The sequence below is a fragment of the Periplaneta americana genome, chromosome 15 (genome assembly GCF_040183065.1).
Source record: "Periplaneta americana isolate PAMFEO1 chromosome 15, P.americana_PAMFEO1_priV1, whole genome shotgun sequence".
Classification (NCBI taxonomy): domain Eukaryota; kingdom Metazoa; phylum Arthropoda; class Insecta; order Blattodea; family Blattidae; genus Periplaneta; species Periplaneta americana.
The window spans coordinates 48,663,700-48,683,216 of record NC_091131.1 but is presented as its reverse complement, the minus strand read 5'-3'; positions in this window follow the sequence as shown (position 1 = coordinate 48,683,216).

Sequence of the window (19,517 nt, the reverse complement as noted above, 5' to 3'; positions counted from 1 at the left end):
AAATGTTTTTTTGTTTTATTTTGTAAATCATCTCGCGACCCCCCTCAGCCCTTTAGCCGACTCCACAGAGGAATCACGACCACTGGCTTACGTGAACATGGTGATGCGTTTAACAGGCCGTGTGTGAGGCAAGGTCTCCCTTGTTGCGTGTTCCTGCATTTCCGAATGCCCCGCGGCTGAGCGTTGTTGCATTCTGTGGGCAAGTTGCAACCATGAGAACGGAAATCTGTCAAGCTTTGATCAGTGAAAGCAAGTGATGAGGTCATAATTGACAAGATCGGACTTTTATAATATTTAACTTTTTATTTTTTATTGTATGAATGTAATAAAGTTTTGTTATTTTACGAACATCAATTTTGAGATTTTTTTTTATTTTCCACATAAAAACTCTATTTTACTTGAGTATATTAGGCTTAAAGTTTTCAATCAACTTGAGATAATATAATATAAATACATTTTTAACATTTTTTTTTCTGTCGATGTTATGAATAAGAGAAATGTAAACTTAATTTTACGACAGTTACAACTAGCAACACAAACACATGAGAAGTCTACATCAATCATAAAAGAAAGCGCTTAATTACACAAAATACATAGTACATTAAAAAAAATGATATCTGTAAATACAAAACATAGCATAGCATAGCATAGCATAGATAGACAATTGATATTACTTTAGGGTTAAAATTTTTGAATAATACACACAATACAAGAACAATATTGACACTTACAATTTTCTAATGATGTGGTTAATAAAATTAATGAATATTTTGCGACAACAATTTCTACTGAAAATGTTGTACAATGGCTTATTGTAGCTCATATTACATTTATTTAGGTGCATTTCAATGCTGTATCTTCTATATCCATAAAGTGGGCAATCAAATAACAAATGTTCTACTGTTTGTTCACTTCCACAAACGCATTCATTTCCGTTCTCTACATTAATATCGAAATCTCCTGAAATATGAAAGAAATTTACCATGGCCGGATACAAATTGTGTGAGAATGAAATCAGGTATAAATAATGTGCACTTTAAGCGGCTATGTACATCGGGGAAGAATAGATCTCTTGTGGTTGAGCCATTATTACTATTCTTCCACTGTGGATTTCACATATTTATTATTTGTTTTTTATACTCAGACTTTGCACGAGATAAAGGACACTTTTTGTATGCAAATATTTAGATGGAAATAAACGTTTAGAATATTCGTAATATCATTAACTAAGTTTCTAGAATACCGTCTGCATATGGATTGACCTTATTCTAAACTACTGTAGAGTTATTCACATAAAATTTCTTTTGTAACAAGAAGGTTACTAAAATATAAGTTTAAGCTATTTTTGGAAGTAATGTTTTTGTGTCTTACTGTTTGCATTGTCAGTTATTCTTTTGTTTTCAACCTGTATCAGATTTTTAAAATTGCCTAAGATAAAGACTCCGAAAGTTGTACATCAACGTGGAAGTTATGAAGGTATAAGTAATTAAATAGAAAAATGATATTGAGTGTATTGCAAACTTATTAAAATACATTCACATTATTACTCACCTGAAAAATTTCTACTAAAGCTGACTTTGCCAAACTTCCGTTGTTAGAAACGAAAAAACTAAACAAAATTGTGAAGAATGTTATCCATTTCTCAGTTAGTTGTAAATTTTTATGCAAAACACTATCCCTTGTTTCAAGCAGCTCGAGCGGTGTTCACAAGAATGTTTGTTATTGAAGCGAAAATATTATTTCCAAAACTATTCTAAGTCGGACACATGTATATAAATGAACTTTTTCTTCACAATGATATCAGGAATTAATTCCTATAATATTGCACTATATTAGTGAATCACCCTGTATATACAGAGTGGAAGCAATATAATTGTCCAGATTTTAACAGTTCGATAAAGTACAACAAAAATTTCCAAATCCACATTAGTCCCAAATGAATACTTTATCAGAAAAAAAATTGTTTCCCCAAAATTTTAAAAATGTTTTACTGGATATGTAGCCTACTATACATACCATTCTGATTTTTATTCTTATCATTAGGGAAACCGATAAAGAATTATATTTTAACTTACCCGTTTATAGTTTTAAAATAAACTGGACGGTTTTCTTGCGAATTACATAAAAAGATTAACACATTTTATGGTTATTTTCTACAACCAGGAACTGTGGCAACCCTACGGCGGTGACCAGTGGATGGAACGCTGCTATTCAGATCGAGTGCATGTGTGTTTCGTACTTGAGTCGGAGATGAGTTGTTGCGATACTACCCTGGTTTTCGGCTTAATTTTTTAATTAACCATGCACTCATTTACAAAACGCAAAAACTAGTAGTTTTTTATATTTATTTTAATGTATTATATTGCCCCCTTCAATCTGGATAGTTATGTCACTATCACTCTGCCTATGAATTAATATTCATTCATTCATTCATTCATTCATTCATTCATTCAGTCCACACCTGTAGAATAACGGTTAGCGTGTCTGGCAGCGAAACCAGGTGGCCCGGGTTCGATTCCCGGTTGGGGCAAGTTACCTGGTTGAGGTTTTTTCCGGAGTTTTTCCTCAACTCAATATGAGCAAATGCTGGGTAACTATCGGTGTAGCCACCGGTGTAGCTCAGTCGGCTAAGGCGCTTGCCTGCCGATCGGGAGTTGCGTTCGGGCGTGGGTTCGATTCCCGCTTGGGCTGATCACCTGTTTGGGTTTTTTCCGAGGTTTTCTCCAACCATAAGGCAAATGTCAGATAATCTATGGCGAGTCCTTGGCTTCATCTCGCCAAATATCATCTCGCTATCACCAATCTCATCGACGCTAAATAACCTCGTAGTTGATACAGCGTCGTTAAATAACCAAGTAAACTAAAAAAATGTCGGTGCTGGAACCCCGAACTAATTTCACTGGCATTATCACTTTCATTCAGACGCTAAATAACCTAAGATGTTGATAAAGCGTCGTAAAATAACCTACTAAAATAAAAGTCATTCATTCATTCAAGTATCGGCGGATTGTTTGAAGAATTCATAAATAGATACATATGTTTAAAAAGTCGTTTGATAGATAGATACTTGGGTAGATTATACAAGAATGAATAAATAGGAGGATGAATGAATTGATGGCTAAATATATTAATATTATAATAGTTTAAAATTCTTCTCTTGCTTAGTGTACTAATCATAGTTGAGTTACCTTCACACTACCTCTTCTTACTAGTCAAAAGACTTTGGTAAACAAACACTCGCCTGCCGAAAAGTTGATCAGCATCTCCGTGTAACCCAAGTTGGCAGCGAGGTGTTGGCAATTGGGCTGCTTATGTTTAATTTGATTAAGCAGCTTCCAGTTCTATGAGTTATAACAATTCGAGCGAGGAGGCGTGTTTGTGGAGCAGGCCCTCGCGGATCCTCTGGGTCGTGCAGCTCTGCGGTTCCTTTGAGGAGCGCGCAGAAAGAGAAACACGCGTTTGAAGGTTGTCGCAGAATAAACTCGGCGCTCTATATGGTGAGCCTTATACAAACACTACGAAGATCAAGGCTATTCGAGCGAAGATACGTCCTAAAAATGGAGTCATGTTTCCATGACTACAATTGAAGACCTATATTTCCGAAGCGACTAAGTGCCAGGTTTCAATTTTCATTTTATTCAATCTAAGGGTGGGGGGGGGGGAGATATCCATATGAAAATATGCGCTCTATCGTAGTTCAGCTGTAAGTGATCCATTTGTGCGCCAAAAGATGGTTTCGGAGGTATCTCAACTTGCGTTTGGCAGTGTGTTTGAAGAAATATCTCAGAATAGTACATTATGCAACGAGCCTATAATGGTATTAATTAAGATGCGAGTTCATACGAGCGTCTTAATTACCATTATAGGCAAGTTTCATACGACTTTTTATGCTCGACCATATTTCTAACTTGAAATTATTCATAAGTATTCATGTTATTCTTGTCTGACTGGGGAGCGGAACTGACCTGGTGCAATATCTCGTAAATTGTTAGATGTGCGCAGACGCGAAAGTAATGATTTTTTCCGAGACACAAATGTCATTGACCTTGATATAATCTAGAGAGTAAAATAAATATTAATCTTGATATAACCTTCAAATTGATTTAGACATTGAAAAATGAGATGACAAATTGAATTTATTTGAATATTATTTACAATTAACGCTAATTATTTATTATAGTAACAGAACATAACCTTCTGCGATAGTATTGGATTTCCAGCCTCCGTGACGTTTCGCTAATTGTATTTCGATTGCATATTCGAGAATAATCGATACTTGCGCTTTCATATTGCTACAATGGTGTTTTCTGATTGATGGAACTCCTGAACTTTAATGAATAGGTGTACTTTAATGAGGTCCATTAAAGGGCTGCTACCAGGTGTATAATTACTACATTTCGGCATGGTCGAGCATAAAGTTATTTTTCGCCCTTAGCTCCTTCGGAAAGATAGGTATTTAATAATTGAATCGGTTATTTGTTCTTAACTATAAATTTCGAGCAAACTGCAAGAAAAAACTCCGCAGCTTATAAATATTTAATGTACGTAACACTTTTAAATATTTTAAAGAAAAGTTTAATTATAGGGTGAGCCAAATGAACGGGAGATTTTTAAATAATGAAATGAAACTTTAGATATTGTATTTAATTAACGTTTATTACATGAGAGTGTACGAGTAGAATATAGTATTCCATTTGCATGTAACCACTACTTCTTGAAAATAATCATTGGCATCCTCAGATATACAGTATATGGTGGAGTAATTCATTTGGAAGAGACAAGACTCCAAACTGTTACCTTCTCTGAATGTAGCGGCCGCTCATGAAGTTACCTGAAATTTTCCTGTGCATAATACGAAAAGTTATGTTTATTTACGAAGCTGTTTAAATGAAAGTGAGTTTCATCAGACATCCATAAATTGGAAAGAGCATCTTCATAATTCTCAATCTCATTGAAAAATCTTTCACAAAAAATGGGACGATTATTTCAGTCGTGATGATTTAAGGGGTTACAGCAGTAAAATTTTTAGAAATATCCAACATTTTTTTTCCTCCATTACTACCTATATTTTGTACAATAATGAAAATTGGATGTGTAAAACACTGTCCTTCTGCTATATGAAAAAAATATTTTTACAATTAAAAAAGTTTTTTTTTTTTTTTTTTTCAAAATTGAAAATGGTGGCAGTTTCCTGCGCAGAGATGAAGCGTTTCCCTCATAACTCATGAATCTGTAAGCTTTTTCAGGTTCTCTCTCTTTTATTTTATTGCTGAAACTCGTGTTTAAACTTACTTACTTACTTACTTACTTACTTGCTTTTAAGAAACACGGAGGTTCATTGCCGCCCTCACATAAGCCCGCCATAGGTCCCTATCCTGTGCAAGATTAATTTAAACTACATTCCTTAATAAATAATATATATTTTTTTTATTTTTTGTTAGAAGAAAATACTGATATTTGACCATTTCTAAAATGAATTTATTTTTCATCAGACAATCTGTCAAAGGTAGAGAAGTGATCTTGCATCATATTGTAGATATGACATGCATTAATACACAAAAAGTTTCATCACAGAATGTTGGATAGTTTTTTAGTTATGTGGGAAACGCTTCTTCACTGCAGAGTGAATTTAATTTTGAAAAAAAAAAAAAGTAAATATTTTTTTTAAATCGTAGGTAGAAATATTTTCTTCATATAGCAGAAGGACAGTGTTTTACACATAACTTACTAATTTTCATTATTGTACAAGATACAGTAATGGAGGAAAAGAATGTTGAATATTTCCAAAATTTTACTGCTGTAAACTGTACCTAACCCCTTAATTTATGTACAATTTACAATTTATATGAGTGAAATTTTACATATTTATTCAGTATTTGTCGTACACTAGAGCGGTTCATGTTAAGTGCCAGAGCATGTCTCCAGACTGAACGGGTCGGACTACTCACTAAAGCAATTCTAACAGTCTCAATATCTTCAGCATACCAACAGTTTTATCTTTACCTTAAGGATTCTTCTCTAGTGCTGAGCCTGTTTCTTCTAAATTGCGAACCCAGGTTTTAATCACATGTGCAGAGGGCACAGGATCATGACGACGCAGTGGAATGTGGCGGCGAAACTCTCTACGAACAGCTTCTGTGCATTGACCATTTAGATAATGAGATTTTGCAGCAAATCCTCGTTACTCACCAATCCAGTGCTCCATGTTCAATAAATTGCAATACTCAGGTTAAACAATGACATTGAATCTAAGGCTACTAAAATAATCCATGTACCACCAACAACAAAATTAAAACCTCCCGTTTCTCTGGCCCAGCTTGTATATTTGAGAGGTTCAGGATTCCCTAAAGTTCGTGGACATGTGTTGTTTCTCAAATGTTTGCAATAAAAATTACAGTAGTATGTAAGTTAATAAAAAGAAAAGCTATTGAAATATGAATTTAGTACTCAATGTATTACTATCCTTCATATTACAAAATGAAAACACTGATGTATTATTGAAGTTCCACACTACAGCTCCTAAGGTGCGTCATTTCTGTTACGACTAAGACTGGGAACTAAAATATTTAAAGGTAGTTTTCTTAATTAAACAATGTACGTTCCAAACAAATTCTTTTTTAGTATCGCATCCGAAAACTTGATTTTACTTGTCACTAACTCTGACTGGAATGATTTCTCAATTTTATATTTTCCTATCCTTTGAGCGAAATAATTGTTTATGTAACTCCTTTAGAAAGCGGGTCTTCACGGTACGAGTGAGATGTTTACGGACGAGCAGTAATATGAAAGATTCAGAGCCATAGTGGTCCAAGCGCCATTTATTAAAAATAAAGAAAGCAAGGATTAAAGTTAAGTGAATACCATAGTTTAATGAATATTGACATATCATTTAGTTTTAATGTGTATACTTCATATTACTTGCTATATGTTCCCATTGAATTATGGTGATAACTTCATTTTAACCCTTGTTTTCTACGGTTTTAATAAATGGCACTTGGCCCACTATTGTTCTAAATCCTTCATATAAGACTTATATGGAATATCTGAATTTCTAACAAAAAATAAAGATATCGCAATGAAATCTTCACTACAATATTCCTAAAAAAACAGTAGATTTTTCAGCACGATATTTAAAAATGAAGTGAAAAAATGACCTAAATCGACAAAAATTCAGTAGTTCGTCACTTAAGGATATAATTGTGTTCAATCGGAAATGTAAAAACAGTAACTCTTCTAACACACAACATCGAGTAAAAAAAAAAAAAGTACCTAGCCTCGAGAAACTATGAGATCCGATGTAGAAAATTCACCAAGGAAAACGACAGATTCGTTAAATATTAAGGACTAATAATAAATATATATATTTGTTCATTAATTTAATAATAAGTTTATTATGAAATAAAATCTCGTAAATTTAAATTCCGTATTAGGCTATTACATATAACCTCAATTCATGCTAACATTAAACGACATCTAACGTCTAAATTTCTTTTGTAAGGAAACGCTAGACATATAATTACACACGTTTAATGTTATCTTTCTCTTTTCTAATAAATTTGAACTTTTTGAATTAATCTCAATACATCGGCCTTCTCTCTTTTGTGCGATTTCTATACAAGATTTCTTTGACTATTTACTCGTATGTTGTAAATGGTATCTGCAAGTATATTTGAACTTGTTTGCAGTTGTGTGTCTGGCAATAGTGCTATTGTATTCTCACAATCTAAATCCCTGCGCAAGCTTTGACATGTTTTGTCGTCCATGACTACGACATATGTATATTCTGACACACGAGGCCGCTAGAGCGCACCGCTGTATCATCATTGCTTTTAGTCTCTGGAAACATAATTAAATGTTATTTATGTAACCGAACAGCCAGAGCAATTAGTAGGGAATTGGATCTGGAGACTAAAAGCAGCTAAATGTAATAAAAAACACCCACATGTATTATTTTTTTTTATCTTGAACACGCTTTAAGTGGAGTGGTGCCTATAGACTCCAACCCCATCACATTGTTTTTACTTTTTCCATGATGTTATATAGAGAAAGCATAGCGAAACTACAAAAAGTAGATTTGCGGATTTCAACAGAAAACTCAACATGAATTAAGTTACGCTTTTCTCTATAATAATTTAATTTATGGCTCATTTGTTCTCCATAATTATCAATTAATATGCTGAAGATTTTCCCTTTTTTATGTACAAATATATTGGGATCATAAATTTGAAGCAATTTTTACAAAATTATAGTTTAGAAATGGTTAAAAAAAATTGATTTTGTACATTTTGTCACTTGAATAATGCAAAAACAGAAATTATGTAGTACGTATGTGTGCGTGCGTGTGTGTGTGTTTGTGTGTGTGTGTGTGGTGTGCATGTATAAACATTTTTAAGAACCCTGAATATGAACAGTCGTCTTCGTGTAATTCCATTGTTTCATTTTTATAATGTTTTCGTTTGTTTCACTATTAATGTTCTTTACTCTGATTTTTATACTCGTTTTGTTGGTCATCTTATTTCTCTATATCCTTCAAGCTTCCTTCAATTTGTTCATTTTTTAAAATTTGTGTTACTATTTTTGTCTGTAATATCTAGAGGGTTGTTTCCGATCTCTGATAACGAATTTGAATGACGTCATGTGCGTCATGAATCACACCGACAGCTGAATTGCGGCGAGAGGTGACAGACCAGTAGTGAGTGATTTCATAATCAGAGTGCACGGTGTATCACAGTAGCAATGCTCAAGAAAACCGAGCCTTTTTGGAAGGGGTGCATAAAAACTCTTTCCGCTGACAAGTACAGTTACGTGAAAATGATAGGAGCCTGCAAAATACGTGGTTTCGTTATTTTCAAGAAAGGCATCTTGTGTGTACCTAATAAGACTAGCAAAGCTCGGATGGGATTCATTCCAGAGTGGAAAAAGCAAGCAAATCCACCACCCTCCCGTCACAAGTCGCGGCATCCCACGAGATGATACTCTTACAACTTAATTCCATTCGAACTTTACCAATCTTATTAAGTAAACAGGAGATGCCTTTCTTGGAAATGACGAAACCTCAATTATTGCAGGATTATTTTATTTTCACTTAACTATACTTAGCATTGGAAAGGGTCGTAATGTACTCCTTCCAAAAAGGTTTCATTTTCTTGGGAATTTCTGCTGTGAGTCTCCGTGCACTCTGACTATGAGATTACTCACTACTGGTCTGTCACTTCGCGCCACAGTTCAGCTGTTGTGTGACTCCTGACGCATAGGATGTCATTCAAATTCGTTATCAGAGATCAGAAACAATCCTGTATACGAGCCGTTCAGAGCAAAAGTGGTGCAAGTCATGAATTGGTAATGAGGGTTAATTTTGCAGAATTTTTATTTTAAACCTCATTACCTAATTTTGACTTACACCACTTTTGCACTGAACGGCTCATATATGTATATATGAGGGTAGTTTGTCTTGTTATTCCTTTATAATCGATATCCTTCATCCCTTCTTTCACATATGTCTTTTAATTTTTCATTTGTTACACTATTTTGGTTTTTTATCGCCCTGATTTCTATGCATTCTTGTATGTCTTCCTCTATATCAGCGGTCGGCAAATGTAGTACATTTCGTACAAGTAGAACGCGACTTCTCAACCCTGCCAACAAGGTTGGTTGACATTTATAAACGAGGTGAATGAGGCAGGTAGGTTTGCTGCGACCACTGTAGAACGGTTGAAGGTATAAAAATGCCTTCCACTGCTCTACATCCTCCATTCTTATTTTAATTTTTTTATTTCTTTCATTTGTTTCACTATTTTTGCTTTTTATCGTTCTGATTTTATATTTTTTGCCTTGTTCCTGTATATTCTTCATTCTTCCTTTCTTTTTTAAAATTTTTTCATTTGTTTTACCATTTTATATTTTCTCACTCCTATTTTATGTTTTTCGTTTTTCGTGTTGCTGTTCTTTTACATCCTTCATTATTCCTTTTATACTTTAATTCTCTCGTTCGTTTTACTGTCTTTGTTTTGTCTCACTCTGATTTTTATATTTTTTGTTTGTGCCGTTTCTCTATATTTTTCATTCTTTCTTTCATTTCTTTCTCTGCAGTGCATTGTTTTCTCCCATTGTTACTCTCTTCCATTTCTTCTTTTTTCATTGTCTTTGTCGTTTTCTCCTCCACTCGCGTCTCTTTGTCGTTGTTTCTAGCACTTTCCTCTCCATTGTTTCACTTCTAGTTGTTTGTCTTTCTTAAATTTAATATATATTATACTCTATCAGTTTTACCTCAGATCACATATAGATTGCTGATGCCTATGTTAAAATCAGTAGTACTTTGAAGAGAACAACCGCTAGGATCGCCACCCGTCCGCCGTAAACGAACACGAGATGGCAGTACAGTCGCTAACGCAATTTAAATGGGAGTTATGACGTGACTCCTTATGTAACAACTAGATGCAGCATAGTAAACCTGACAAAAGTTGTTACCGTCAAAGCCTATAAGGCCGAGCAATCTGGGTATGTATGATCTAGGGTTTTAGTTACGTGATTATGATTAGCAATGTTTTGATTCAAGCATAGCAGTGCTCTGTACATGTCCCTGTACTACTCTGAGTTGATGTAAACAAAACGACTTTTATAATACACAACAAAATTGAAACAAAACGATATATTAAATTGTACCTACCTACCTTTCAAATAAAAGCATCCTTTCTATAATTCATTCCTACTTTCTTTCCTCGTTTTTATCTATCTATCTATCTATCTATCTATCTATCTATCTATCTATCTATCTATCTATCTATCTATCTATCTATCTATCTATCTATCTATCTATCTATCTATCTATCTATCTATCTATCTATCTATCTATCTATCTATCTATCTATCTATCTATCTATCTATCTATCTATCTATCTATCTATCTATCTATCTATCTATCTATCTATCTATCTATCTATCTATCTATCTATCTATCTATCTATCTATCTATCTATCTATCTATCTATCTATCTATCTATCTATCTATCTATCTATCTATCTATCTATCTATCTATCTATCTATCTATCTATCCATCGATCCATCTATCTACCTATCTGTCTACCTGTCTGTCTGTCTCCTTTTTACTTTTTTTTAACCTTGTTTAATTTCTTCTTATTTCCTTCTTTTTCTTTTTCTTATTCCTTCCTTCTTTCTTTTTATTATTTTTCTCCTACTGTTCTATTTAATTTTCTTTATTTCATTTTTCTTTTTTTAGTGTGTCTTTTATTCTTTTTTTTCCTCCTTCCCTGTTTATTTTCTCTACAACTTTCGTTTATTTTCTTCCTTTCTGTCTTCCCCCTTTTACATCCATTGACTATCTTTTTCTGTTCATTTCTTTCTCTCTCTTTATTTATGTTCCTCTTCATCTTTCTCTCGATCTCCCTCTTCCTCTCTTTGTCTCTTTCGTGCTCCCTGTTCCGTCTTCTCTCAGGCATGACGTCTCGCCCGATTACCCAACTCTTTGTGAGCAGCAGGTGAACAAACACATCAAACGCTTATTATCGCCGCTTAATGAAGTTGAAAGCCAAAGGGAAGAAGATTAGAGTTTCCAGCGGGTTGGCTGCACTGAGCGCCTCGCTGCAGCGCGTCGCGGCGCGTCGCGTCGTCCTCGGCCACCGCCCGTCCCGTCCCAGTTCAGAGCTTAAACATTCCCCACTTTTATCGAGACTCATCTGATTAATGCCATTTCGCAACACCGACGCTATTTCACCAGTGCGACTGGATTGGGACTGCGCGAAAGAAAATACAGGATGTTCTGTTAAGCTCTGGTCAAACTTCCAGATTTAATAATTAAAAATTACGATTCACTTGCTACTTACGTATTGCTTGAGATAATGTCTAGCAGTATCTTGTATCTCATAATTAGAAGCCGGGACAATATGAAGAAAATTTTACCAAAATACGAAATTTATTTTGGCAAAATATGAAAATATGAAATAAATATTTCAGCGCTAAAACATTTTGTTTCCTAAACCATTTGGAGCAGATATGCATTATTATTTACAATAAATCTCCATAACTGAACAATTTGCCAGCATCATCAAATCCTTATCTGAATTCAGGAACTAATAACTTAATTTTTGTATTGAAGAAAGAAAAAATACAATTCTTATATTGGCTGGACTCAACACTGATTACAATACATACAAGTAACTTTTTATATAATCTTACACTTTCTGTCAGTTAATATTATTTTGTAAACTGAATAGCCCCTTGAAGTTGCAAAAAGAGTATTAATTAATTATGTAGAGAGCAAAATTGGTGGTTAAAACCAGTTTAACACATTAATTTACACTTTATTAGTAGACATGGCAACACTGAAAAGACTTTTACTGGATTGGAAAGAATGAGTAAAGGTGGAATAAGAATCAGTTACTTTGTTTTGGCTTCTCGAATTCATTGCCCCTACGGACTCAATTACTCTAAAGAGGAATTTGGAGATTTCATTGTCGTTACACTTAACAACACACCAATGTCCTATTCATCTGCTGTAAAAAATCTTGGTTTCTTTTTAGATAATAATAATCTAATTTGGAATTTTGAAGTCAAAGAAACAATAACAAAACTGTTCCTCCATTCAGTGTTTCACTCGCTTAAGAAACTTCTTGTCCCAGCAACTAAAGCTTAGCCTAGTAACGCCGCACTTCGATTATTGTGACGTTCTGTTAAGTGACCTAAGTTCTGAACTGCCAGACAAGATACAGCGTGTTCACAATATGTGCGTCAGATTCGTGTGCAATATCCGGTGATATGATCACATATCACCGTCCTTCTCAAGTCTTTCGTGGCTCCGACTCAAGGAACGTAGAACTTTAAAACCTTTGTCTTTAGTTACTTACTTATGGCTTTTAAGGAACCCGGAGGTTCATTTCCTCTCTCACATAAGTTCGCCATCAGTCCTTGTCCTGAGCAAAATTAATCCAGTCCCTAGCATCATATCCCAACTTCTTCAAATCCATTTTAATATTTTAATATTATCCTCCCAACTACGTCTTTGCCTCCCCAAAGATCTTTTTTCCTCCGGCCTCCCACTCTATATGCATTTCTGGATTCGTCCATACAAGCTACATGCCCTGTTCCTAATTATGTCATGTGAAGAGTACAATACTTACTGTTCTACGTTGTGCAACTTTCTCCCTCCTCCATCCATCTTAGCCCCAAATATTTTTCTAAACATCTTATTCTCAAACACGCTTAACCATTGTCTCAAAGTGAGAGTCCAAGTTTCACAACCATACAGAACAACTGGTAATATAACCGTTTTATAAATTTTAACTTTCAGCTTTTTTGAGAGCAGACTGCATGACAAAAGTTTTTCAACAGAATAATAACAGACATTTCCCATATTTATTCTGCGTGTATTCTTTCGAATTTTGTACACCTCATTACCAAATTACCTTTCGTCTCGTTTCTCTTATCTATACTCTAGCCACGATGTAAATATCAGATCATTTATCTGTGGCACGCTAAGCATACCTCTTCATAGAACATCTTGTTACTCCTCAATTTTTACAGCCTCCACCTCACGTCAATGGAATTCCTTGTCACTAAGTATTAGGGGCTGAAAGACAATAAACACTTTAAAAACAGCTTAAACCTTTAAGGATAACATCCTTAGCAGTTCTTTCTAATTATATTGGCTACATGGTAATTTTGTTCTTCAGACATTAATCCCGATAACGCTGTATTTTCACATTGTTCTCATTAGAATGTCTTCCTATTATCTATCATTATTTGAAATATATTAATATTCTATATACAAATTAATTTTTATTTTGCACACAATTTGTATTTCATTGTTTAATTAATAGTTCATAGTATCTTACTGTTTAATTCATAAGTAACTATTGTATACAAGAACTTTTGTCGAACTCAATTTGTTGTCGTCTTTGTAATTTGTAAGTTCATTCATTCATTCATATGGAAGAGAAGGCCTTACGGCCTTGAACCTGCCAGCTAAAATAAATAATAACAGTATTATTATTATTATTATTATTATTATTATTATTATTATTATTATTATTATTATTATTATTATGTTTTGATACCCTTGAACCATTTCCATTACATCTTCATCTTGTTCCTACGTAATGTATCATTCTTATATTAGAATGGTAACTATTACTTTTTTATTTGGTTATTTAACGACGCTGTATCAAGTACTGGATTATTTAGCGTCAATGGAATAGGTGATAGTGAGATGTTATTTGACGAAATGAGGCCGAGGATTCGCCAGAAATTACCTGACATTCGCCTTACTGTTGGGGAAAACCTCAGAATAATTCCAACCATGTAATCAGCTAAACGAGAATCGAACCTACACCCGAGCGCAACTCCGGATCAGCAGAAGAACGTACTACCGCCTGAGCTACGCCAGTGGCCGATTATTATTATTGTTGTCATTATTATTATTATTATTATTATTATTATTATTATTATTATTGTGGTGGTGATGGTGGTGGTGGTGTGGTGGTGGTGGTATAGTGAAATGGTGGAAGGGATTATTACGAAAAAGCCTGTTCCAGCTTCCAGCATCTCTTTTTTTTTTTACCACAAGTCCAGAAATTCCGTTCCAGCTCGCAGTGTTGAACTTCAGTATTCAGAGTAAAAGTTCGACGCTCTATCCTAGCCATTCGATTACGGTGTCCCTAATATAATTATAGGAGAAGTTAAATAAAGATGGCGGTTGCAGTGCGTGGATTATCGTTATGGTTGCGTATCGCAGCTGGTGGGTCAGTCTGTACTGTAACACAATAACTCGGGACGAAGAGCAATTTGCCCAGCTAATGAGGTGGCGTACGACGCGTTAGCAATTTCCTGAATCGAATTGCGACGATGCAATTGACTTGTGGCTGCAATTAACAGAGTAGCGTCGCCTTCAAAACTCCAGCGAGCGGGCGCGCCATTTCGGAGGTCAGCTAATCGAGCCCGGATGCACGTCGCATTCCAATGCTGCTCATTGTCTTCCTCCACTCGTATATTTCCATTACTGCTCTCCTTATTTCCGCTACGATCTCACGTGACGGTGCTGTGTGCTAGCCTTCGTGGTGAGTTCGGGTCTGATATGAATGTTCTTTGTTGACAATGTGACACGCTTGGTAACTTAATTCAGTACCTGGCGGATTGACCTGGCGTGACTAGACTGACACATTAGCTGACTTAAAAATGGCTCTCAAGGCCCCCATTCATGTTCAGATCTGTATCGATGTATTTTGCAATGGAATTTATGGGATGGGGGCACTGTGGCTCAGCACTGCGACCTGTTACGATCTATTGCGCTAACTCTAAAGCTAGACACATTTCCAAATTCACACCAGGGGCCTATTCCACAAAGGTATGGTGTTGTAATAATAATAATAATAATAATAATAATAATAATAATAATAATAATAATAATTTATATTAGCTGGCAGAGTTAAGGCCGTAGCTGGCAGAGTTAAGGCACAGTACAGTAGTGGCAAAAAAAACCGACCGACGGAATAATCAAAGTCCCCGAAATGAGCCACTGCGCATCCCACGCCCGCATTCACAAGATAGCGAGTAATCTATTGAAATTGTTGTGTTTCGACTGCTGACGTAGCCCATTTCGAAAGCCGTTAGAAAATAAGCTGGTAAAATTCATGTTCTCGTAAAATATCGCTGCAGTCGAAAAGTATTGGGGATAAATTTGAATAAGGAACAAAAAAAAAGTTTCCTTCCCAGACAGGTTTTGAACCACGAAAGTCTTAGTTACCAGTCAATCGCGCTCTGGAGTGAACAAGGCTCTGAAATCAGGTACAAGGGTCGGTCCGGTTTTTTTTTTTTTGCCACTACTGTACATTAAAAATTACTGATGAAAGATGTTGTAAAGTATGGAGTTGTGTCCTTCCACGAAAGAAATAAAGTGTGTTGTACATTACCAATGAATCGCTACTAGTGACATCATATTAGTCCACACCTGTGGAGTAACGGGTAGCGCGTCTAGCCGCGAAACCAGGTGGCCCGGGTTCGATTCCCGGTCGGGGCAATTTACCTAGTTGAGGTTTTTTCCGGGGTTTTCCCTCAAAGCAATATGAGCAAATGCTGGGTAACTTTCGGTGTTGGACCTCGGACTCGTTTTACCGGCATTATCACCTTCATCTCATTCAGACGCTAAATAACCTGCGATGTTGGTAAAGCGTCGTAAAATAACCTAATAAAATAAAATAAAAACGTCATATGAATAAACATACTATGTCATAACATGAAGCAGCTGGTTATCTTCGTATTTCATTCATCGAATTAGATTATGTTTGTCTCTTTACTCGTAATGTATTTTAAGGTACTACGTAGGTAATACAGCAAAGATTAGTAGATTCTATGGATTTCGTAGCCCTGCGATGTTATTTATTTTAGTTTACTTCTTTAATAATGAAAAATATACTTCCTTATTATCATCATGTTCTGCGATCCCCACATAATGCTCTTTGATAGTTTCCCATATTAGCCAACAGATGCCACTAATAACGATCTTCACCCTCAAACTTAATTGTTACGAAATTACAAACACTGCAAAATTATTGAAATGGTGTCAAAAGAGATTAAATTGTTTCTTTTGAAGGATGTAGAAGCAAGAAAAGATACTCTATAGCAGCGGTCATCAAAACACTGCACGCTCGGGCTAGCGTCTCTTACCCGCGGACAAGGCACAGCCCTAGCGTGCAATTGTCGCTGCTGGCGGGTATGCTGTCTCTCTATCCCTTGTGCACGACGGAGCAGAGTTTCTTACCCTCTATGCACTCTACCCATGTCAGCGAGTGCTGACGACCACTACTCTATAGCACATATTTATCAAAATATGTCTTAATATTATGAAATAATAGTACATAATGCAATGAGCCTGTAATGGTAGTAATTAAGACGCGAGTATATTTATCAAACGAGCGCAAGCGAGTTTCATAATTTTCATACGAGCGTCTTAATTACCATTATAGGCAAGTTTCATACGACTTTTTATGCTCGACCATATTTCTAACTTGAAATTATTCATAAGTATTCATATTATTCTTATCTGACTGGGGAGCAGAAGTGACCTTGTGCAATATCTCGTAAATTATGAGATGTGCGCAGACGCGAAAGTATTGATTTTTTCCGAGGAACGTATGTATTGACCTTGATACAATGTAGAGAGTAAAATGAACATTAATCTTGATATAACCTGGAAATTGATTTAGACATTGAAAAACGAGGTGACAAATTGAATTTATTTGAATATTATTTACAATTAACGCTAATTATTATAGTAACAAAACATGACCTTCTGCTACAGTATTGGATTTCCAGCCTCCGTGACGTTTCGCTAGTTGTCTTTCGATTGCATATCCGAGAATAATCGATGCTTGCGCTTTCATATTGCTACAATGTGCTTTCTGATTGGTGGAAAACCTGAACTTTAATGAATAGGTGTACTTTAATGAGGTCCATTAAAGGGCTGCTACCAGGTGTATAATTACTACATTTCGGCATGGTCGAGCATAAATATATTTAAATCGCATTAGTAGCTGTATTTATTAGGCCCCCTTTCATTGGTAGAGAATACTTGACAATGTACTAGTAAGTTACAAATACTAGTACATTTGTGGAACACAATCATGAAACTTTATTTGTAATTAGTAAGCATGGAGTGGTAAAGTACAACAGTTGAAAAGTCTTTTGTGGAACAGAAACTCTAGTATTTTTACTACTCACTATAGAATTTATTTGTAATGTACAACACCATAACTTTATAGAATAGGTCTCAGCTGACTACACTAAGGTTTCGAGCAAGCCATCCCATTCGTCCCTAGGCCAGCCCACTCCGTGCGTCGCTAGCCGGCGATCTGAGAATGCTATGGAATGATGACGAAATGGAGAAATGGTGCTGCGACCTTGTCAGCCACAAGTGTCACTATGGAATCGGAACCGCGATACTAATCGCAACGTGTATTTGACTGTCTCAGCACCTCTCTGTATCATTGTATCAGTATTGGCTGGCAGCGTCGCCTATATTAATATCGAGAAATTGCGATATCGGGCACGTGCAATTGATACAAATGTATACTTGTTTCAGCGCGTTTGTGACGGTATCCTGTAGCGGGCTAACGCAGTTTTATTTCAAATTTTGATCCATGTTTGTAGATCGGGAATTTTGGAAATACTATTTTTTTCTTAATTGGTTTATTTTACGACGTTTTATCAACTGCAATGGTTGTCTGTCGTCTGAGTCAAATGAAAGTGATAATGCCAGTGAAATGATTCTAGGGTCCAGCGCCGAAAGATATCCAGCGTTTGCTCTTAATGAGTTGTGGGAAAACCACGGAAAAACTTCAACCAGGTAACTTGTCCCAATCAGGATTTGAACCCGGTCCTGCTCGTTTTACTGTCAGGCATTCTAACCCACTATTCTAGTCCACAAACAATTCTTGAATAAGTATGTTATATAGACTATGTGTTTGTGGAATTCTAAGTTGAAAGACTATTCAAAATTAATAATTTTGAGAAATAGCGATAATAGGTCTGGTTCACATGTGCAACGTTAGGTACCCAGTACGGATCGTAGTTCTGCTACCAAAAAAATACCTTCCATTGTGCTTTCAGACGAAAACTTAAAAAGTTGTAACGTCATTGAAGAATAGAGCATCTTCTGCTGATGTATACTGCCTCTCTCATGACAGTATTCTGATTTTCAGTTTTTGGTTTTACCGTTATCAGTACGGTAGCTTCGTAAACAGTGTGTCACCCATTCGTAAATATTTCTTGAAACCGTTTGGTTCATTGACTTTTAGGAAAACTAAAAACAGTATACCTATTCCTCTCGTGTAAATAATGCTTCGTCCATGCCCATTTCCGGCGTCTTTTTTTCTTTCAAAACCTCCTGCAGTACTATTACAACTGCTATAAGCATTGGTAGAGAAGGTAGCATTTCGGTTTCCCGCTGATGCCTAAATGATTCTGTCTCCGTGTATATGTGGCACTAGATACTTGATACAGATCTCGAATGCTGTTTGCATCGATACAGATCTCAACGTGGTGAATGGGGCCTTTAGTCAAGTGGCTGGTCGATCCACCGACGGATCCATCGTCTAATTGCATTTCTAGTATTACTGGAGAGCTTAACTAATTCACTGATGAGCAGATCGTCTTAACGAGACAGTCAGTTGGCCTGATTGCATTGTCTCACTCACCCATTAGCCGTCAATTGACTAGCTGGCTGACTTGTTCTGTTAGTGGCTTCACTTTTCTAGGGTCGGACCTAGGACGGATCCTTGCACTTAGCCTTGCTTTTGCCCTATGTGTACGATGATTATTCCAAGTCAGACAAGTAGCCTGGGTAGCATTCGTGAATCCAATTCTGACAGGTGGACTATCCTGTCTCAGTCCGAGCAGCCAGGTCAGACTAGAACCTGATAAGCCCAAGGTCCCGGAGTCCTGATTGACTGACCTGAATAACATTATTGACTGACATGATTGCCTGACCTGACTGACATTATTGGCTGAC